This window comes from Callospermophilus lateralis, unplaced genomic scaffold (genome assembly GCF_048772815.1).
Source record: "Callospermophilus lateralis isolate mCalLat2 unplaced genomic scaffold, mCalLat2.hap1 Scaffold_1712, whole genome shotgun sequence".
NCBI classification, from domain to species: Eukaryota; Metazoa; Chordata; class Mammalia; order Rodentia; family Sciuridae; genus Callospermophilus; species Callospermophilus lateralis.
Genome location: NW_027512784.1, coordinates 284442 through 307702, shown reverse-complemented (window position 1 = coordinate 307702; position 23261 = coordinate 284442). Strand labels below are relative to the sequence as shown.

The window sequence follows — 23261 nt, the reverse complement described above, 5'->3', positions numbered from 1 at the left end:
GGGATTTGAGTTCCATGGTTTCTCCTTCTCTCCACGTCAGATGATGAAGATCTCCTGGTGCCGTCTCCTGGGCTCCTACTCCACAGTGCTACATCCCTTTGCTCCTCTCAGGGGTGAGTCTCTTCTGTCTACTGCTTGTGCATTCAGGGTCCTCATGCAGCTCCCCTGGATCCACCTTATATACCTAAGTTGACAAGGACTTTCTCCTTCTAGGGGAAAATATTCATAGCATTACAAAATACATAGTGGATATTCAGAGGAAATGGTCACAAGGCATTCTGGTATAGTGGAGAGAGAAAATATGAAAAAAACATGTGCATGGTTAATCAGAGGTTAGTCTAGGTTTAGAGTTCATTGGAATTAGTTGTATTATTTTTTCATGCTAATTTTCTGTGAATTTGAAATGATGTATGAATAAAGAGTTAAATAACAGGCTCTTTCTTTTTATAAAAAAAGCAAACTTCTACTTTCTGCTTGGGGGCAGTGTGACATAGTATCTAGGAGACCATGCTCTTATCATTGTGTCTAATCTTTATTGAGACAGTGCCGCTCTTTCTCCACATTCCTTGGGGACGTTCTCAAGGTCCAATCATGAAGGCATCCAGTGGATGATGCTGTCTGAGATCATTAGGATGGAGTTGTGTGATGAAAAATCAAGACCACATGGATGACCATGGGGAGAATGCCAGTCCTGGGTGGAAGGAGGGTTTGGGGGCAGGCCCTCCACCTGAGATGCATCTGAGGTGGCTCTTAAAACATGGAGCTTATTAAAGGATGTGGTTTGGATGTGAGGTGTCCCCAAAGCTCCTGTGTCAATGCAGGGGTATTCAGGAGGAAAATGACTGGGCTATGGGTGGTGTAACTCTGTCAGTCCATCTTACTGTGAATGGACTGACTGGGAGTTAAGTGTAGGCAAGTGGGGTTTTGCTGGAGAAGATGGTCACTGCAGATGAGCTCTGAAGGGTGCATCTTCCCTTTGGTTTAAATAACAGACATTTATAGCAGAGATAGTACATCCTCCTGGCCACAGTTCTGGCACTTAGGCTCATGGCAAAATGCCTGCAGAACAGATGCTCAGTGCCAGGAGCTGAAGTCACTGTTGCTTGTCAGAGACCCTGTGGTAGAATTGGAATGTTAATCAGGACATATAAGAGGATAGCTAATGCAGCCACAGGCATAATTAGTACCTAATCAACTATGAAGATTTGTGTCTTGCCCATAAGACCAAGGTGGGTGCTCATTTGTCTCCAGGACATTTGCCAAGTCCCTTAGGTTTTGGCATTGCAAGCTGCTCTCTCCTTCCTTTGCTCAGATTCATTTGTACTCATTCTCCCTTGACAGGAGAAGATGCAGCTGGACAGGAAAGTCCTGAGGACTCCCTGTGTCCTCCCAGGTGTTACATACACTGTTCCTTCTCACACTTCCCACACCAAAGCAAGTTAGATGACTATTTCTAACATGGTGAGTGCAGAGCTTTGCAATATTCCCCTTTCTCCCTAAAATAGAACACAGCCATCTCCTGAGGAGGCCTGGGAAGTGGACAGAAGGTTGAGAGACCTGGTGAAGAAGCTTCCTGAAGTGGGAGGGGTGGATTCTATTTTCGTTGAGGAACCAGCTGGAGATCCTTTGGCAAAGCAGTTGTATAAAAGGTGTTTCTGGAGGAGGAACAACCACAGAGGTGGTGCTCATGGTGCCGCGAGATGACTGCTGAAGTCACAGACGTGCTTCCAGGATTTCTCCTGGAATGTGTCTGCTGCTCTTGTCCTCTGCTCCTGTTTCTCACTGTCCACTAGCCCTGTGGTCAGCACTGGGAAGTGTACTGTTGAGGAAGCTGGAGAGGGTGGTGTGGGAATAGCTGGCACTGTCTTCAGCTGCTGCTTTGGCACTGTTTGTACCCTCTGGCCCTTGGTGTGGTCTCCTTCCTCCTCCTCCATGCACAGGCATCCTCTCGGACCTCTTGATCACACAGGCCATTACTACTAAGTTCCAAACACACACTAAAGTGAATAATTACTCCCTTCATTTAAAATTCTACCAAAATATAAAATTTGTTCCTGTAACACCATAATGTTAGTTCACATGAATAACATGAAGTTCACCCCCTTAATTCTTAGTGAACAGGCCAAGAAGGAGAATGTCACCCAGACTCCAAAGAGTCTCTCAACTTCCATTTCATTAAATGACATAACCAGAAGCAGCCTTCTGACATGGCTCTGAGTGGTGGACGTCAGGACACTTTCCCCCACTAACTTTTTTCCCCCATCTGCTGCCTGAGCACATGCTTAGAGCCTGCCTGGCCTTCCATGGCCCTCTGCCTGCTCATGTCCCCTGTAGCTCCTTGGCTGGGCACCAGTGGGGCAATCAGCTTCTTGGATCTTGTCCAGCTAGTCTAGTTCTCAGCTGAGTGAAAGCATCCAGTGGATGATGCTGTCTGAGATCATTAGGAACGAGTTTTGTGATGAAGTTTTGTGATGAAGGCAAATGAGTTCAAGTCAGAGGCAGTTCATTGGGTGGAAGTGGCTACACATTAGCTTTACAAAATTATTTTAATCTTTGTAATTTTTTTGTGGGCATTGATCTTGTGTGGCCTAATATGTACTATCATATTTTGCTGGGGGTGGTCACAAGATGTACTGTACATAGAATTTTCAGTAGTGTCAACTGTGGGTTTATAATTCACTTTTGTCCATGCTGTTTGTCTTTTTGAATGTTTTGAACTGTTGTTTTGATATTGTGTGGTTTTGTTGTTGTTTCTCTGTGTGTGTGTGTGTGTGTGTAAGCATACACATGATCCAATATGGCTTCCTGTCACCGCACAAATCAAAGTCCTGCTCTTCATATGCAGCCAGACTCTAAAGAGCACAACCTACATCCTCTTACAAACAATTGTGAATCAACAGTAAAAGCTAACCTATAATATTGAGGAAAACATTGACCTCATAACACAATAATGATAATGCAGGAAATGATTATTATCAAATTCATTTGGCAAAATAACCAATAAATATTCTTCAAAATTCTTTGAAGGTATCAAAGTCCACAACTAAATGTAGCCTGGGATCCTGAATGAGATCTTGGGACAAGATGGGGCCTTCGTGGAAGAAGCCGTGACTCCCAGGTCCTGGCGGGCATGGCCTGGTGGCTGCAGTGAGGGTGGGAGAGGCTGGTGAGGACCAGCAGCTCTGCTCAGATGGCCAGCTTTTCTGCAGGTCTTCTCTGCATGTAGCACAAGACGCATCTGAAGGTTTTGCAGCACTGGCTGCCACGGGGAGGGGTGACCGAGGGGAAACCCTGATGCTGTGCTGTTCTGCTTCTCTGGTGGCCCTTCCTGGTGGTTCCAGGGCTGTGTTCCTGTAATGGTCCCTAGCTGTCAGATTTGGTGCATGTGCTTCTGTGTGTTCCAGCACATTTCAAAGCATAGAAAGAGTTAAAGTCATTCATGACATAATTGTCCAGGGAGCTTGCTATTTCTTCCCTCGATTAAGAGGCAATCATCTTCCTAAAAGCCCCATAACATATTCTGGCCCCCAAGGGCCCTCAGCAGTCACTTTAAGGGAAGGCTGCACACTTTTTCTGGTAGGCTGAGTCTCAGTTAAGCTGTACCAGGTTCAGCTTGTCCTGAGCCCTTCCCGCAAGCCCAGGATCTGGATCCAGAAAAGCCAGAACACAGTTCCCACCAGGGACACAGCATTTCTAGCATGAGGGGCACAAACCTGAGGGTTCCAGAGCTTATTTTTCTGATATCATGCTTGAGAAAAACTTATTAACCCTTGGCAAAGTGTCATATTTCAAAGTTTTGAATATTCATATGATAAGAAAAATCACAAGTGATAATTAAATAAGTTAGGTAATAGAATATTGAGCACCTTGTAACAAACTACAAAAGTTTTTAAGAGATCTTAAATATACTGGTAGAATAGCAAATAAGGAAAAATAACATGAAGCATGGCAGGACAATTCTACAGAAAAAGCTGCATGTAAATATACTCAAAGAATTCCCCTGCTACACAGAAAAATATTCTTTCTTTGAGTTTTATGAAATGAAAGGATTCAAATTGACAAATGATATTGAAAGCAACAAAATCCTATTATGTTAATAAGTACAGAAATATGTTGAAAAAGGGAAAAAGAAGATTTTAGGCAGAGTAATATTTAGCAGAAAACTTTAAAAGCTCTATGCATTTGGTTAGCTGAGGGCCAGTAGGCAGAAGGGGAGGCAATAGAGACACAGCTTTCATCCCCGTGGATGCAAATCGGCTGCAGTGATGGTGGCACTGGCAGAGAAATAAATGCGCCAGTGCCGGGTTTGCAGGGGCAGAGAAGAGGAGACCAATGGCCCATGCTGCCTCAGGCCCGGACAGCAATCTCCATAAAGGCAGAGCTGTCTGAAGGGTGCTTACTGTTGGGCCTGCCTCCATTCTGTGTGGCCTTAAGAAAGGCATCACTAACTATCACACCACCCATGGGACATGGCAAGGAATCCAACTGGATCTTACAGGCCTGGCTGTCTTAGTCTTCTCACCTAGAGAAAGCAGTTTAAATGCTGGTGACACATCCCCAAGAGAGAGGACAGGTCACCAACACCTGAATTGCAAAGACCTGAGCTTTCTGCTAACCACACTGATTGGTTAAGGATAAAGCAGAGCCAGTTTTTGCTGTAGGTGAAGTCCAAGCTTTCCCTCCCCTCCAGGACTACACCCACACAGTTGCAGACCTCCCTATGGTAAGGTCCTGGCATCTCCCAGTTCCACACTCTGAGAGCAGAGGCTGGTGGACCTGGGAGGCTGAACACATTGAGGCTTTTTCCCAAATGCACACAGATATAAAGCAATTGTGAGCCATGGACACATTAATCAGTCCAAGAAGAATCTTATAAATTGGATGCTTCTAGGTACCCCAGTGGGTTTGGGTGGAGACCATGGCAGTGATAAGATAATAAATGAGCTATTCCATTAGGATCAGGGTTACAGCTATGGAGGGGGTCAGAGACATGGTTCAGGGTCTTAGAAAAGCTGAGTGCTATATAGCTGGTAGTACAAGTTGAGACCACCACTAAGACTATTGCCAGCAGTGTGAGCACACATCTGCTATCTTTAGATGGTTGCTGGATTCTTTCAAAAAGTCTAATTCTGGATCACCACCAACAGGCCCAGCTGCCCAATGGTGAGTGTATTTACAGAAGAGAAACCACACCAACTTCCACCCCATTAAGTGTAAAGGTACATAGTATACCACACAGGTATACCAGTGTAAAAAAGGAGATGTTAGATGACATGCTGGAACTCACTCCTTACCCAAGTAAGAGGAAAGAGAGACTGGAACTTACCTGGTCTGTGGATGTGTCACCAGAGGAATGGCTCTGAATGGGATGGTGCTGGTGGTCTTCTACTGCCACCATGTGATTGGATTTGAGAAGTGCATGGAGTAGTCCCCCTGTGTGTATGGAAGCCAGACAGGAAAGTAAGTCATCCTGGGCAGCTTGGCCAGGCCCTCAGCAATTTGGGATTATTATTATTATTATTTAGAGAATTTTAATTATACATAGCAGTTGGTTTCATTTTGACAAAATTACACATGCAAGAAATTTGGTTTAAGTTCCCATTCCTTCCCCTCCCCACCTCTCCTCCTCTGCTCTACTGATTTCCTTTGGCTGTTTTACTTTCTTGTTTTTTACTGGTACTTTCTGCATATGCCTAAAGATGAAATTTCATGTGGTGTGTTTACATATGCATGTAACATGGTTTATGAAATGCATTCTGTATCCTCCCCTTTCCAATCTCCCTCTGGTCTCTTCCTACTCCAATGATCTTCCCTACATTTTATATTTGATCCTCCGCCATCTTTATTTATTTAATTTGCACTAGCTTCCACATATGAAAGAAATGTTTGGCAGACCCGCGGACACAAGCCAGAGCCCAACCCCAGGCCTAGAACTATACAAAATCAAAAGTAGACAGAAGCAAGGTACAGAGGCAGAATGACCGAATGTCCAAGCTGCCAGATTTATTTAAATCAATAAGTCCCTGGCATCAGTAATACATTATTGTTCATTGTGTCATTAGGCTGGTTATAGAGTTAGCAATATTATGCAGCTTATTCCTCGGTTACACACTATAGTTGCAAGGTGCAATGTTAGGAGCTCTGTAAAGCTCTCAAGAAAGTCAAATGTTTAAAGTTACGGTTATGTGGACAGGTTCAGGTGCAGAGGAGCTTGGTAAAATTTTGTGGTTGTCTAACAAGTGAGTTTCTTTATTCCAAAGATCTGTGGACCTGAGATCAAGGTCAAAGCTGATAAGGCTCTAATACAGAGCCTCCTCATGCAGGGCAAATTGCAACAGCAGGCAGGCATTCTGTGATTTGCACAGAAGTGTTCCTAGCAGCGAGACATTCTGTGTCTCTGCACAATAACTTCCTACCACCAAGCATGCCAAAATCATGAAGCAATCAGAGACTTCAGAATCCTTACATAGAACTATCTCTGCCACTCAGAAGCCCAAGTCCATTACTTCTGCCAACCTGCTGACCCATGTCAGAGCCCATACCCTGGCTAAGGACCATCCCCGCCACTCACAAGGAAGCCCAGGCCCAATCAGGCACAGTACCATCCCTGCTGACATGTGTGAGAGCCCAGGCACAGAACCGCCTCTGCACAGAGCAGAGGACCATGCTGGGGTTCCCCATTTACCAATGCATTGCTCCCCCAGCCTGCCTCCATCTTGGAACACTGAAGCCATTGCTATAGCCCTCCCCAAGTTGTAACCTCCACCTTTGGACAACAGACAGAGATTGGAGGCAGCTGCCTCCTGAAGCATAGCAGGCCAAGTGCTGCATCTCAGAACAGGCAGCCCAAAGCCATTGTATAGCCCCCCATTTTATCTTCATCTCTGAAAGTGGATGAATCCATCTTGGGACATCTCTATTGCTATATTGAGTTACCCCCGCTACTGCCACCACCACCTTTACCTGCAGTAGTATCCATCTTGGAACACAAGCCCAACACCAAGGTGAGGGAGAGGTAATCTTCAGGGACACTACAAGATTATAGGGTAGAAACTGCAATACATCAGACCCACATTATGAGAAAAAAAAAATAGACAACATGAAAAAAGAAGGAAAGAAGTTGCCCCAAAGAAACCAAGATATTGCAATAATAGAAACAACAGCACAATTGATGAAATGTCATAGAAGGAGTTCAGAATGTACATAATTAAAATGATCTGTGAATTAAAGATTGATATAAGAGAGCAAATATAGGAAAAAAATTGATCACTATCAAAGAGATAAGAGAGCAAATACAGGTAGCAAAAGATTACTTCAAGAAGGACATAGAGATTCTGAAAAAAAAAAAAAAAAAAAACAGAAATCCTTGAAATGAAGTAAACAATAAAACAAATAAACAACTCAATAGAAAGTATCACCAACAGACAGAACATCAGTTATAATGAAGACAAAATATACAGTTTTGAAAATAAGTTGAGCACAAAGTAAAGATTCTAAGAAATCATTAATAGAACTTCCAAGAATTATGGGATATCATCAAAAGACCAAATCTAAGATTTATTGGGCAGAGGAAGGCACAGAAATTTAAATCAAAGAAGTATTCAATCTCTTTAGTTAAATAATATCAAAAAAATTCCCAGATATGAAGAATAAATTGAAAAATCAAATACCAGAAACTTACTGGACACCAAATGCACAAAATAAAAACATATTTACACCAAAACACATTATAATGAAAATGCCTAGCATACAGATTAAGGATAGAATCATAAAGGTCACAAGAGAGAGGAATCCGATTACATATAAGGGGAGCCAAATTTGAATCTCTACAGATTTGTCAACCCAGACTCTCAAAGCCAGGAGATTCTGGAGCAATATATAGCAAGCTCTTAATGAAAATGGATGCCAACAAAGAGTGTTACATCTAGCAAAATTAAGCTTCAGATTTGATGACAAAATGAAAACCTTTCATGATAAATAAGTTAAAAGAACTTGTAGGGAGAAAGCCTGAACTAGAGAACATTCTTGGCAAAATATCCCAGGAGGAGATTAAAACAACAATGAACAGTGAGCAAAGGGAGGAACTACACTAAAGGAAAGGCCAATCAAAGGAGAAACCAAGTCAAGGTAAAAACCAAAAATAAACCAAAATGTCCAGGAATACAATTTATATTTCAATAATAACCTGAATGTGAATGGCCTAAACTCATCAATTAAAAGACATAGACTGACAGATTGGAAAAAAAAAAATTTAAAAAGGCCCAACAATATGCTGCCTTCAAGAGGCTCATCTCACAAGAAAAGACATCCACAGACTGAAGGTGAAAGGTTAGAAAAAAACATATTACTCACAAGGACCATGTAAACAAGCAGGTCCTCATGTCAGATAAAGTAGACTTCAAACTAAAAGCTAGTGAAAAGGGATAAAGAAAAATATTTCATGTTGCTTAAGGAATTTATACACCAAGAAGACATAACATTCACAAATATGCCACAAACAATTGGACATCTATGTATATCAAATAAACTCTTCTCAACTACAATTAAATAGACCACAACACAATACTACTGGGTGACTTTAACACACACTAGAAAGATCTTCCAAACAATAACGAAACAAAGACACTATAGAACTCAATAAAATAATCAATCATTTGGACTTAACAGATATATATAGAATATGTCATCCATCAACAAGCAAATATACTTTTTTCTCAGCAGCACATGGATCCTTCTCCAAATAGACCATATGTTATGCCACAAACCAGGTTTCAGTAAATACAAAAATTAGAGATACTATCCTGCTTTCTATCTGACCAAAATGAAGTAAAATTAGAAATGAAAGATAAAATAAAAAATATAAGCTACTCCAACACCTGGAGACTAAATAATATTTTATCAAATGACTCCTGGATAACAGAAGACATCAGGGAGGAGGTAAAAAAAATTCTTACAGATAGGTGAGAACTCCAATGTAACATATAAAAATCTCTGGGACACTATGAAGTGAATACAAAGAGGAAAATTTCATAACATTAAGTTCATTCATTATAAGAATAAAAAAATCAACAAATAAACCACCTGACATTACAAACTAAAGCCCTAGAAAAAGAAGAACAAACACCAAAACTAAAAGACAGAAAATAATTAATATCAGGGTGGAAATCAATAATATTAGAACAAAAGAAACAATTCAAAGAATTGACAAGACTGGTTTTGTGAAAAAAAAATAAAACAAATAAAATTGATACATCATTAGTCACCCTAAAAAAGAGAAGAGAGAAAACTCAAATTAGTAAAATTTGTGATGAAAAAGGAAACATCATGACAGACACTATTGAAATACAGAAGACAATTAGAAAAAAAAATTTTTTTGATGGATACCCTGCTAAGTGAAATAAGGCAGCACAGAGAGCCAGCACAAGGTGATTTTACAGAAAGTACACGGGTAGTCACCAGAGGGAGGAAGAGAGGGGAGGGAGGACAAGGTGGGCCTGAGGGAGAAGGCTGGGTATTAGGTACTAGAATACCTCAGGAGGGCCAGCAGTGCTGCCCTCCAGCACAGGAGGTGACAGGGGTACACAGCATGTCCCTGTGTATTTCATAATGAAGCTGGGAGCAGTCCACAGACACCAAGAAATGATAAATGTTAACAGATGGAAGAGCTAATGCCCTGATCTGATGATGACACACTGAACAGGTGTGCAACTAGCTCACTGCTCCTCATCAACATGTGCAACTTAAACATGAATCAACACTAAAGAGGAAAATGTTTCCTTTGTAGGAAACAATCAGAGTGGAATGGCACCCCGAGGAACTGTAGAAAATACTTATGCATTGTGCATCTGGAGAGGTGTTGACACCTGGAAAAAATAAAGAAAAAGTGGCTGACAAAGCTCAAGCCATCTTCATGACACAAACATACCTGGAAATAATGAAAATCCCTAATAGGCCACAGCTCTAAAAAACCTGAGCCTAACACGATAGTTAAGGATGCAGGACAAAAGGCTCCTTCCATCATGATAAAACTAAGTCAAGGATGCCTGCTGTCACCACTTCCAGGCAACACAGCAAGAGGAGTGCTACCAGCCACTCCAGGAAGAAAATCCCTGTGTTCCAGACTCCAGCTAACTCACATAGCCCCAGACAGTGGGTCAAAATCACTGATTTCACCATTAAGATACAGGTGGGTGCAGGCGACTCACACTCAGACTCATCCACAGAGACAGCATCCACAGGCCCCAAGTAGGAGGAGACAGCGACACAATGACCACAGACACGATGTGCATTTGACTTTTATTTCTAGCTTCCCGCTCCCTAGAGTCTCTACTGCAAAATTACAGGGGCATTTGATGGTGTTTCTTCACTGCTGCTCCTACCAGAAAGCCTGCTCACAGAGGAAGATCAGAACCTGAGAAGTCATGGGGCTCCAGTACACCCACACATACACAGAGGCCTCACACAAACTTCCTCACAGGGCCATGACTGCTCAACTTTCACATGCTGAAATGATCAACCCTATCTCCTGTGTCACAGGAGTGGCTCCTGGACCCCAAGCCATTTCCCAAAGTTAATGGGTTCACAATGTAGGTCTCAATGAAATACTTTACATTAAAGTTTACAGCAGCAGAACAAATTATTTTCAAAAGCTGGAAGCTAGCAATAGGAAGATGTGTGCCCAAGGTCAGGAGTGAAAAGTAATAGATGAAATTGAATAATATCAATTAATAATCAAAAATCAACTTCTCTATATATGAAATGAAATACTGAAATGCAATTAAGAGAAAAGTTTATTTAAAATTGAACACAAGGAAAAAAGTGAAGAATAATAAAGAACAACAATATATAATACATAATATATATGCTTAATATATACGTAAAAATATATAAGACAGCAGCCTGAGTGTTATGGTTTGGATGTGAGGTGTCCCTCAAAGCTCAAACTAGAGACAATGGAAGAAGATTTTAAGGAGAAATGATTGTGAAATAGCTTTAACCTAATTGGTGACTTAATCTCTGAATGGATTAACTGGGTGGTAACTGGAGACAGCAGGGGTGTGGCTGGAAGAAGCGGTTTACTAGGGATGTGGCTATGGGGGATATACTGTATCTGGCACGTGGAGTCTCTCACTCTACCCTCTGATCACCATGTGATCTGTTTCCCTGTGCCACAGTTTTCCACCATGATGTTCTGCCTCATCTTGAGCCCCAAGAAGTGGAACCAGCCTCCTGTGCACTAACACCTCTAAAACCATTAGCCTTCAAATAAACTTTTTCTCTATTACAATTGTTCTTGTTTGGTCCTTTATTCACAGTGGCAAAAAAGCTGACTGAAACACTGAGTGCCCAGTGTGGGTGTCTGGTCTCAGATTCCAGAAACAACAGAGGAAAGACTCACCTGTGAATTACTGCATTTGCACATCACAGTGGACATAGTGCGATCTGAGGTCTAAAAAAGCCTCTCACAGCTTTGCCTAATCAGAAGACAATGGGTGTAGAAAATTAGGGGGAATTGCTTAAACATGTTTAAAAAAAAAAAAAAAAAACCTGCACCTGGCTGCAGGTTTATATATAAAAAAACAAAAAACAATGTGAAGTGTAACAGAAAAAAACAATAAAAACTAATCTCTGAAATTAGGGTATTCAGGCCATTCGTGAAGGCACATGGATTCAATCCTAGTGATTTGGGAGATTGATGTAGGAGAATCAAAAGTTCAAAGCTAGTTTTAGAACTTAGTTAGACCCTATGAAATTTAGTATGAACATGTCTCTAAAAATTGTTTAAAAAGCTGGGAATGTGGCTTAGTGTTTAAGCACGACCATGTTCAATCCCTGGAAAGAAAGAGAGAGAGAGAGAGAGAGAGAGAGAGAGAGAGAGAGGAGGGAGGGAGGGAAGGAGGGAGGGAGGAAGGAAGAAAGAAATGAAGTATACAAGTGGTAAGAGTGCATGGCTCAAATCCCAAAGGATTCCTCATACCCAGACCCTCCAGCTGGTCCCTTGAGATTCTATACCCCACACATCAGACTACTCTCTAAAAGGAGCTGCCCCAGGGCCCAAAATTGTCTGCACCCTGCAAGAAACAAGGCAGTGAAGGACACACTTTCACAGCCACAGGAATGGACAGGAAAATGGCAGAGGACAGAGGACCCTCTGAAGAGCCAAGTGGAATTTCAACACAAACTTATTACATTATCTGTGCCTACAGAAGATAAATGAAGAGAGGCACAAAGTATTTTACCAGTGGAATTCCAGGTGGCTGATCTCTGCTTTCATCACATGGCAAATTCACAAACAGAAAACATCTTTGAAGCTGTGCCCACATAAATGTAGTGTGAGGATCAAAGAGTTGATGATGCTGTGCGCTGGATGGCAAGGTAGAGTCTGGAAATGTGAGGAGAGGGCTGATATATTAAGGATCAACTGATGACCCAGGAATGGGCTACTTTGGGGAAAGCAGGGTAACTCCTGGGCAGAAGGAGGAACACAGACCCCCAGGCCAGCATCTTCCACACATGAGCCCCACACCTGAGGCAGGATCCCATGAGACCCGCTGCCTTTACTTCACACTGAGAACCTAGGGCTGGGGTCAAGCTGGGAAGAGAGGGTTCTACCAAAGTGGCTGCCAGACCTGGACCAACCTACACCATGGCCTGAAGGAAGCAAGGGCTGAAATAAAGCAGCATCTGACTCAGGTACTCTTGGGTGACTATAGAGCTGACAGTGGGAGGCCAGAGGGCAGCCACACTTGGTTCACCACTTCTAAAAAGCCTACATCCCACCTGACCAGACCTGCCCCACACACTCACCATTTTCTGCCTTCTGGGGAGTCCAGAATTCCTTCCTGTGGACCTCATAGCACCTGCAGGTCACACGGAGACAAATGTGAGCCAGAGCCACTTGGGCCTCACACAGCAGAGAAGACACAGTCCTGGAGATGGATTCTGAGCTCCACAGGGTGAGAGATGCCCGCGTCTGAGGCTGTGGAAGGCAACCCCCTCCCACCAGCTGCCTGCTGACTGCCAGAGCTCCACAAGACCCCTCTCTCACCCCAGCCCAAATATGCACACTCTGGGGCCCTGACTGACAGGAGATGCACCACGCTCCTGAGTACATAGGCCAGGAAGACAAGGTATTGGCAAAAGCCCTTTTCAGGCAGGACTTCCTCCCTGCAAGGGGACCTGCCCCACCAGGGGGACATTTCCATTTATGCAGAGCTGAGCCTGGCTTTCCAAAGCAGGCCCTGTTGGCTAGGAAATTCTTCTGGGCACAGAGTCCCAGGCATATGTGAGGAATTACAGCCTTGGTTCCAAGGCAGCCTACCCTGACCTAAGAGAAGGTGTGTGCCTGGTCAGGCCTGACTGGGAAGGAGGGAGCCAGGCATAAATCACTTGGGAAGAGGCCAGGGCTTCATGGGCAAGGCCTGCTCACACTTTTACTCTGTCAACTCATTTTCAAACAGAAAAATATAAAGACAATCAGGAAATACGAGTATTAAGTGCATGAAAAACTAGTTGCATGACAATAATAAAAAGAACTCAGTGAAAGCAAAAGAAAACACTTGAACCAGCTCAGATGAGGAGCCTGCCTCACTCACAGTTCAGAATGAATACCCACACACAGAGGGGTCAACACATTTCCATGTTGACAGCCACACTCTGACTGCTGAAATGTGACCCCAGGAGAGCTCGTTTCCTGTGTCCAGGAGGGGACACCTAAGGATTTATCTCTCAAAACCCACCATGCCCCCTGTCTTATAGGTTTTCTTAATGAGAAGATAAAGGAAATCCAAAAGTAGAGAGTGATACACTCAAATCTATTAAAAATGAGGCTCCTTCATGAAACTGCAACAGGGTGCAAGATGACTGCTCTACCTCAGGGCAAATGCCTGCAGTATTTACAAAGGAAAATAAATTCACACAAAGAAAATATTAAATGGAAAAAGAAATGTCCTCACAAATGAATAAACATGAGAAAATTACTGAAAACCTTTCCAAGAACATAGAAATACACAGAAAATTGCTCATGCAAATGATATTCAGTAAAAAAGAAATATATGGTGATATGAAATAAACCAGGATAGACAGGTGTAAGACATAAATGCACATATATGAATAGTCAGAGCTCATCCAGACATTGCACTGGAATTTTCTAGTAATTTGAATTCATCCATAATCTATAATCTGACAATGTTTTTCCAATGTCTACAATATTTATGAAGTGTGTGCACTTGGGGGCCAAATTTTTTAAAAGAATGACATTATCAAGATTAAAAAGTTAAACTGGAAAAAAGTGAGGCTCTTAAAAAAGGAAAGATCTGAAAGACCCACAGCCTGAGACAGCACTAGGAGTCTAGCCAACTGAGGCAGAGAATCCACACAATACAAGTTATAGCACCACAGAGATAGCACACTAATGATAACATTGAGTTATTCAAAATTCAAATAAGACAAAACCAAGTAAAATTCTGCTTCTTCATTTATGGTTAAACTATAAGGAATGACAGAAAGAATTGGCACTAAGCTTATCTCCAGGCAGAGGTAGAGAAGAGCAGTGAGAGAGGGCAGCCAGCCCAGGGCCCACTGACCTTTATTTGGATGGGGACATATGGATGTTTAGATTCATACTAAATGGAGAATCTAAAAAATGAATTATTTCAGTGGGACATAGTGAATGTCTCATGCCTGTAATCCATAGTGTCTCAGGAGACTAAGGCAAAAGGACTGAGACTTCAAAGCTAGCCTCAGAAACTTAGACATGCCCTAATTAACTTAAGGAGACCCTGTCTCTAAATAAAATATTAAAAACAACTGGGGATGTGTTGTAGCAGTTTAGTGCCCTTGGGTTCAGACCCCAGATTGGTCAAAGGGGAGTGAAAGGAATGGAGGGGACCTGGAAATAGGAAAGGTAGTGGAACAAGATGGGCAGCATTACCCTAGATACATGTATGGTTGCACAAATGGTTTGACTCTACTTCATGCACAACCAGGGAAATAAAAATGTATGCTCCATTTGTGTACAATAAATTGAAATACATTCTGCTGTCATATATAACTAATTAGAACAAATAATATTAAACAACCATGAGTGGATAATAAAGTGTGTAAAATCTTAAGATTTACAAACTATGTAAAACCTGGAATGACTGTTCAGAAACTAAACAGATGGATCATGAGTGGCGGTGAGCAGATGAAAGGGATAAGAGATCAGTCTGCATTGTTCCAATGGCTCCCCATGCCACCTCTCTCTGAGGAAAGGCTGAGCTTGATGAGATTCTGAGCCAGGCTACTGCTGGCAGCAGATTCAGTGACGGTGAGCTGCTATCAGTAGATCTTCCACTGGGCTCACAATATTCACCTGTGCTCCAGACATCTGAAGGATCTCATTTGTTTTGGTGCCTTGACACCTGATTATGCAGCCAGTCAAGTTGTTTGGGACACTGAGTTTGTGAGTAGCCTGACCAGGTGCATGTAAACCTGCTGGACAGCCTTTCACATCTGAAGAGCTGGAATCAATGCTGTTTAATCCCGTGTGATCATTGTGTCCCAGGACAATGAGAGTGTTGCATTGCCAATTGGTGCAACTTGGTCAAGGCTAGCTATGGAATGGCAGACTGTCCTTGAATGGCACAGGTCTCCAGAGGGGTTTCTCTATATCAGGATTGAGGCACATGGATGAGGTGCTGTGGGAAAAGTGTGCACTGTTGCTGCTTGTGCTGTACCTGCCCTGGATCCCTGAAAAGAGGACTGCAGAAGATGGCATCTTGGGCAGTGTGGGATGAGCAACCCAGTGGGGGGACTCTAACATGACTATGCACATCTGTTTGACACACTCAGTGATGGATTGAGAAATGCCTGCAATAGCAAAGGCCCACCCAGCTGCATTAGGGAGAATGTCCTTGTCACCTGGGATTGAGCCCTGTGCTCTGTCAAATCTCCTTCATCTAATAAACATGTTTTCCAATGAGGGAGCCACACTGACTAGCAGGGACCACCAGGTTCATAGTGACTGGTGTCTACTGGCAGGTGTGCTATGGTTCAAAGAGTTGCTGATGTTCTCTTCCAGTCTGTCAATGATTATAACAAAGCTTTGAAGTTGGCATTAGTGGGTCCAGCCAATGTGTCCATTCTCCCAGCACAATTCCCTCTACAACATTCATATATGCAGCACTCTCCTCCCACATCTTAACTGATTCTCCTTTCAGAAAGATACTGCCATCTTCCTTTATATGCATAAGTAGCTGAATGCTGTGACATTTAATCCTTTAATCCCACTGGTGTCCATGTTGAACAAAGTTATAGGAATTGGACTTTGAGTGTTCAAGACTTTGGTAACTAGTCGGGGTAAAAGCCAAAATCTGCAGCTGTAAGGCTACTGAAGAAAAAAAAAAAAAAGATTGGGCAAAAAGAAGGAGGAACTGGGAATGAAGAATAAAGGAGCACAAAGAAGAAGGGGGGGTCGAGAAGGAAGAAGGGATGGGGAAGGAAGGAGCCAGGATTAGGAAAAAGATGGAGAAATGGGAAGGCAGGAAGAAAAAAGGGAGTGCAGAAAAAGGGAGTAGAGGAAGACGGGGTGGAGGAGGATGAAGGAGAAAAGAAAGCAGTGTACAAAAAAGAAGGGAGAGCAGGAAGGGGTGGAGGGATAAAGAAAGAGGAAGATGAGGGATGAAGGAAGAAGACAAAGGGGGTGGAAGAAAAAGGGAGCAGAGGAGGGGAAGAATAGGAGATGGAGAATAAAGAATGGAGAAGGGGAGGAGGTAGGAGGAGGAGGTGGGAGGAGAAGAAAGAAGGGAATGAAGTAGGGGCGCAGGAAGCAGTGGAGGCTTAGAATATAGTGGAGATGAAGGAGGGAGTATGGCTGAGAGGCATAAATAAGGAGGAGGGGATGGAGAAAGATGGAGTGGAGGCAGAGGAGGAGAAAATATAGGAGGAAGAAGAGGACATGAAAGTGGAGGAGGGAAAGAAAAGGGGATGGAGGAGAAAGGGGGAGGAGGTAGGTGTTGGAGGGAGCAGAAGAGGGGAAGAGGAAGTGATGGAAGAGGAGTAAGAAGAGGAAATAGAGGAGGAAGGGTGTGGAGGAGGAGGTGGAGAAAGAAATAGAGGTAGAGAAAGGGTGGAGAAGGAGGAAGATTGTGGACAAGAGATGAGGAGTACAGCAGGAAGAGAGGACGGAGGAAGAAGAGGGGGAGGAGGAAGAGGAGGGAAGGTGGAGGAGAAAGGTATTGAAGGAGGGGAGGAGGAGGGGTTGAGGTAGAGGAAGTAGTTTGGAGGAGTTAGAGGGGTGAAGGGAGAGGGGGAGGGGTTGGAGCAGGAGGAGTTATAGGAGGAGGGGGTAAAGACACAGAAAGAGGAGATGGAGGAGTAGGCAGTGGAGGCAGAGGAGGAGGAGATAGAGAAGAAGGGGTAGGACAAGGAGAAAAGACCTGGGGCAGCAGAGATTCTCCTGGATGCTACTTTTGCTGCAAATATCCTAGGTGTGCTGCTTTTGCTGCAAATATCCTAGGTGTGCTGGGCACAGCAGCACACCCCTGTATTCCCAGCAGCTGAGGCAGGAGGATCAAGAGATCAAGCCAGCCTAAGCAAAAAAGTGAGTCACTAAGCAATTTAGCAAGACCCTGTTTCAAAATAAAATACAAAATAGGGGCTGGGGATGTGGCTCCATTGTTTGAATGCCCCTGAATTCAACCCCTGGTGAAAGGAAAGTGACCATGGACAGTCATTTGGACTCTGGGTTCCAGCATGGTTATTGGACTTGTTGATTCAGGAGTCTTGAGACCCCATCAATCATCGATGGCTAGCCCTACAAGAATATGGGGGCTAGGGTCAGGCCATGCACCTCTGTGTGTACTGGGACAGTATGAAGCCCAGTGGCCCATCGTGAAACATTTTAGAAAGAGTCTGGTAGATGGCCTTAAATTGGGACATGCCTTGCTCCACTGAGGCTGACAAGATGATCAACAGTCAGTACTCCATTGTGTGTTCACGGGGGTTACACAGTCCTCTGAAGATGGTCTGTGAGGTCTATGTAGAGAAAGAGAAATAATTTGGGACCCAGAGGTCAAACCTGAGGTAGGAGGGAGTCCCTGAGGACCACTGTGGTGGTCAAATGTGAGTTTTACCTTCTTCCCAGGTTTTGGCACCAAAATAAAAGGAACATGACCATGACACTCAGAATGACCAAGAGATCTTTATTGTAGCAGTATCTGATCAACAGAAAAAGGAGGAGGGAGAGAGAGAGAGAGAGAGATGAAAAACAGAAAAGAAAGAGAGGGAGAAAGCAAAGAGGGAAGGCAAAGTGAGAAGAGGGGAGGGCCTGGCAGGAGAGAATTTTTATAGCCAACATCTAACGGGGTCTCTGGGTCTGCAAGCTGCCTTGTTGGCATAGTGATTGGATCATACTGTAGTTGCTAAGGGTGTCATCTTCTGCCCTTAGGCAGGGGCCCAATGTGGGTTTCCATTGCACCAGACAAGTGAGGGTTGAGTGTTCAGTTTTGAATGGGTTTCAGTGTTCAGTCTTGAGGCAGATAAGCTATAAGGCACAGAAGAGTGGGGGTTGAGTGTTCAGCCCACCTGCAGCTAACATTTGTTCAGCCTGTCCTGCAGCTAATGCTAATATCAAAAGGAAAAAAAAATGTGTGTGAAATATAATATACACACATAACACACACACACACACACACACACACACACACACACACACACACACTAGGTTGGACACAGAATAGTCCCAAGCATCATTCTTTATGCTCCTCTTTGATAAGCCCAAATCATGTCAAAATATTTGGTGGTTTTTTTTTTTTTTTTGGTTTTGTTTGTTTTTACACTCCAGACAATCAATCAATCAATACTTTCTTTACATTCTTATGAAAGACCTTATGTAACCAGGGATACTGCCACACACATGTGCCACCAATTTTCACCACAGAATAAAATTACAGTCATTCTTCTATCCAGTTGTTTGATACCAAGGTGCATTAAAGAATCTTGTTGAAATTGTTCAGATAAACATACTGATTGGAATCATTGTCAATGTCATTGTAAGTGGAGTTTAAAAAGTAGTGTTCTAGTACACAGCCCACTCATCAATCACACTCCTTCACTCAGGAAGCAGTTCAGCATGGGATATGTCACTTTGACAGACACTCACAAAGCAAATTGCAGATGCATGCTTATAGGATTTTAGATCTGACATTAAATCATTGAAGTCATAATTTTAGTGCAGGAAAGTGAGTGGCAATAGACAAAGGTCACAAGAAATAGTTTCAAATCTGAGAACATAGAGGGATGAATATATTGAGGTGAGGTTTGAAGTGTCATAGGGCAAGTCTTGATAAGTCAACCCTTATTTTCAAAAGCTGATGGTTCAGATACAAAAGTGTGTCACCAGGAAAACCACTGGGTTTTCTCAATGAAATTGTAAAGATGGTTTTTCTTTTTTCAGTATTAACTTTATCAACATGAATTTACTGGGAGAAATGATTTTGAGGCTGTTATTCTCAGGACTGTGTATACTCCTCTGGCTACTGTCCATCCTAAGTTGAAGCATAGACCATTTCTGAAAATAGACTGACTCAGACCTGTACCAGGGCTCATTGTATCACTATTGCCTCTCATCCTTCATTTCCTCATTAATTTATCCTCACCAGTGTGAAGTGGAACAGCCCTGTTACTAACCAGCACAGGAGACTAAAGGACAGGCAGAAGCATACATTCCCAGGGAAACCAGGACTTCCTCATTTTAAAAAGGTATCTCCAACCCTCTGTGGCCCAGGAAAGGGAGTGGTCATTTCCACCTTCCATCAATGTACCTATCTCACCAGGTGGGGCCTAGGAGAAAATGTTGCCTACATTCTTCTTTCAAGGCATGGCCTGTCTCAAGTCTGCATCTTCTCTAGAAAAGTTCTGTCAAACTGAAACACAGTCTCTCACAACCACATAAGACATGCAAGTTACCAATATTGAGGAGAAAAACATGGGAAAACAAGTATTTCAGTTGCCCATAATCAGTGTCCTGAGATGTTCACAGGGTCTGCCTCTCTCCCCCTTTTCCCCAGGAGCAGCCCCCAGAACTCAACCTTCTAAAGAAAAGATGTGGCATGTCTGTCATTCTGTCATTACTTCCCCACCCACCATCCTCGTGGAATCCTACACTTCTGTAGTGACATGAGGCCCTCTTTTAGGTTCCAAAGTCAGCTCATGTTTTTAAGTTAACCCTGGATTCTTTCAGCATGGTAATGGGAAAGGATGCTTCCATATCCAGGGGAGGCAATGAGGGCAGATCACATTACATTCTGTGGAGATTACCAGCTTTTGTGTCTACTGGACTGTGATCTTGATTCTATATTAGAAAACCAAATTTCAAACCAGGTTAACTTAATTCTAAACCCCAACAAACCACCATGGACTCCCTATACAATTATACTCTTAATTTGCCTTTCATCTGGACACTCTTTTTAAGTGTTCTTTGTATAAGCCCTTGCTAGACCCCTAACCCTAACCCTAACCCTAACAGATTTCCCTGTCTATTTGTGAATTGCTATTATTTCAAATAACCAGTGTTTGGGAAACATGGGGAGTCCCTAAACTCACTGATTTATCATTATATATTGGTAAGTCCCAAAGGTGTCTCTCAGATCTTAGCTACAAATCTTATTGTGAGTTCTTTTTTTACATGAATATTTTAAAGTTCAGATTATGCGCAGTGTAAATTTGAGCTCAATGTCAGTGAGATTGGGACTGAGAAAAACTGGACTGTGAACAAAAGCAGGTTGATATATGTATATATGTATATGTATATACATACACACAAATCTCAAGATATACAAATACATATACATATATGTATACATACACATACATCTATATGAATGCAAGAATTCTAAAACATCTCCACTGTGGAATCTGTGCATTTCCAGATAAAGGAATTGTTCCTTCTAAAGATCAAAAATAATTATAGTGACAAGATTGGAGATGTTTGAATCTAAAAAAGTTTCTAAATCTGTAGAATAAATTGGAGAACATAAAAGAGAAAAAAAAGCCTCCAAATCAATGAGGTGCATTTTTTTGTTTTAATAAAACACTAAATAAATGAAATGTCATGTCTCTAAAAAACTAGTGAAAAAGGTGAGAAGACTACTCCCCCCACACAAATCTTCTTGTTTTTAACATACATATATATTTATGACTGAGATGGCTATAGGGACTAAGAGAGCACCCTCATACATATTTATACAAAAACTGTAGGTTCCAACTTAAAAAAATTCTGTTTTGACAAATCACCAGAGCATTGTAAGATAAACCCTCCACTGTAATGCTAGATTTCTGAAGGATCCACTTCTCAACTGGACTGCTCCCCTAATAAAAAGAGATCCTGAACCCTAGGACAATACAGAACAAAACTCTGAGTTAAGAGTATGTCTCTGGTTGGAGTTTCTAAAAAGTTCCAAATTCCCCTTTCCAAATTAATAAAAGTAATAGCTTATCATTTGCTACTTTCCCTATTCCACCAGAGTCCCCCTTCTCAAACCCCTGGTGACTGTGTGCTCTGCTAACTGATGAACCCAGCCTAATTCCATCTTAAGATTGGGAGCCATCTTGTCACAAAGTCATGAAAAGTTAATTTCTGTTTTACTATAAATTCCTGAGATTTATCAACTTCTTTGGAATTCCTGCCTGTACCTTGAACTCACCCATGCCTGGCTTGCCCTGACCAGAACAACCCTCTCTGAAACCTCAGTGGTACCTCATAAATTCTGGCTTTCCCTGACAAGATAACAATCCTCTCTGAAACTCTAATAGTGCCTCATAAATTCAGATGTTGGGATTTATATTTACTCCCTAAGTGCTGAACCACTTAGACCTTTAACCTACTACTTGCCTTAGTATTATGCATTTCAAAATCCTGTTATCTGTAAGTTCTCAAGACACCCCCCTTTTTGCAACTTTTTGTGCTATAAAACTGAGCTCCTAGATAGTTGGAGTACTGTCTTCTATTCCCACATATCTCAGGAGAGGGACAGTCCCTGCTGGTCAGAATTACAAGCTTGCTTTAATTTGATTTAAATTGGAGTCAGTGGTCTTTTCTTTGCATCATGGTTTAACACTAACACTGTTGACCTCTTTCTTATTCTATTTCTGCTACACTACAAACTTCTTTTTGGGAACAAGACAGTATAAAAAAATGAATCAGTATCTTATTGAAGGCAATATTTTAAATACCCATGTGGAGTCCAGGCATAGAAATACTCAGAGTTAGAGCACTTGGCTTGTACATGTGAGGCATTGCATTTGATTCCCAGTGCCATATATAAATAAGCAAATTAAAAAAAAATGGTCCATCAAAAACAACAACAAAAAATATTTTAACAAAAGGAGAAAGAGACTGCTGAGTTCACCATGTCTGTCGCCTCTTTTGCCTTCTGCCACTTCACCTTCTCCATGACACAGAAAGTTTGGCCAGTGGTGCACGGGAATGCTCTTTATTCTTCTATGTCCACACTTCACTTTTATTCTTGACACGTACAAGCAACAGGGGTGGGGAAGAATTGAGCTGGTTCAAGGCCAACTAAAGAACCATCCTGTACCTTGATACCAGGAGATCAGCATAATTGTTGGGATATTGGCATAGCAAGAAGCATTGAAGGGTCTTGGTGACCAATGTCATTTGTTAGTAGGTTTCTAGAACTGCCCACTACACAAAACTACTACTCTCTACATAAATTTCCTCTGAAAAATTTGGGGTACTCATGCAAACTTGCACTTTACACAGGTAATATATTCCTCTGACCCCAGTAGTGCTCATGTTTTGTGTGGTACTGAAAGATTTTAGCTGCCCAATAACCTACAATGGAAGTCACCACCTCAATCTCCAGGAAATGTGATTCATTCTTATTAGGGTTAGTACAAAATGCATAGTGATTTTGTCTAAGACCATCAAACCTTCTTATATGACTTTTGGAATGCTGTTAGTGTGCTAAGAGCAGCCCACACACTGACTAGGGATTTTGCCCTCAGAATACATGAGGTAGCCTCTCCCATGCTTTATTAGAACCTAGCATCATGGTTTCCTCTTCTTTTTGTACCTGGACCTGGACCATGAGGCATCAAGATGTGAACCACATCACAAGTGCACACTAGAGTATCAAGGGAAGCGGAAACTCTAAAATAGAAAGGCCACATCTACAGTCTGCAAAACAAAACTTGTTAGGCAAGTAATGATGTACTTAACTGATTCTCTGTCTCCCTCTCTCTCCCTCCTTCCCAGC

The 23261-nt window shown here is 42.4% G+C and overlaps 1 pseudogene; it reads right to left on the bottom strand.

The window, feature by feature from the left end:
• Positions 1-15204: 15204 nt before the first annotated feature.
• On the bottom strand, positions 15205-16297 carry LOC143385755 (poly(rC)-binding protein 2 pseudogene; annotated as a pseudogene).
• Positions 16298-23261: the final 6964 nt, after the last annotated feature.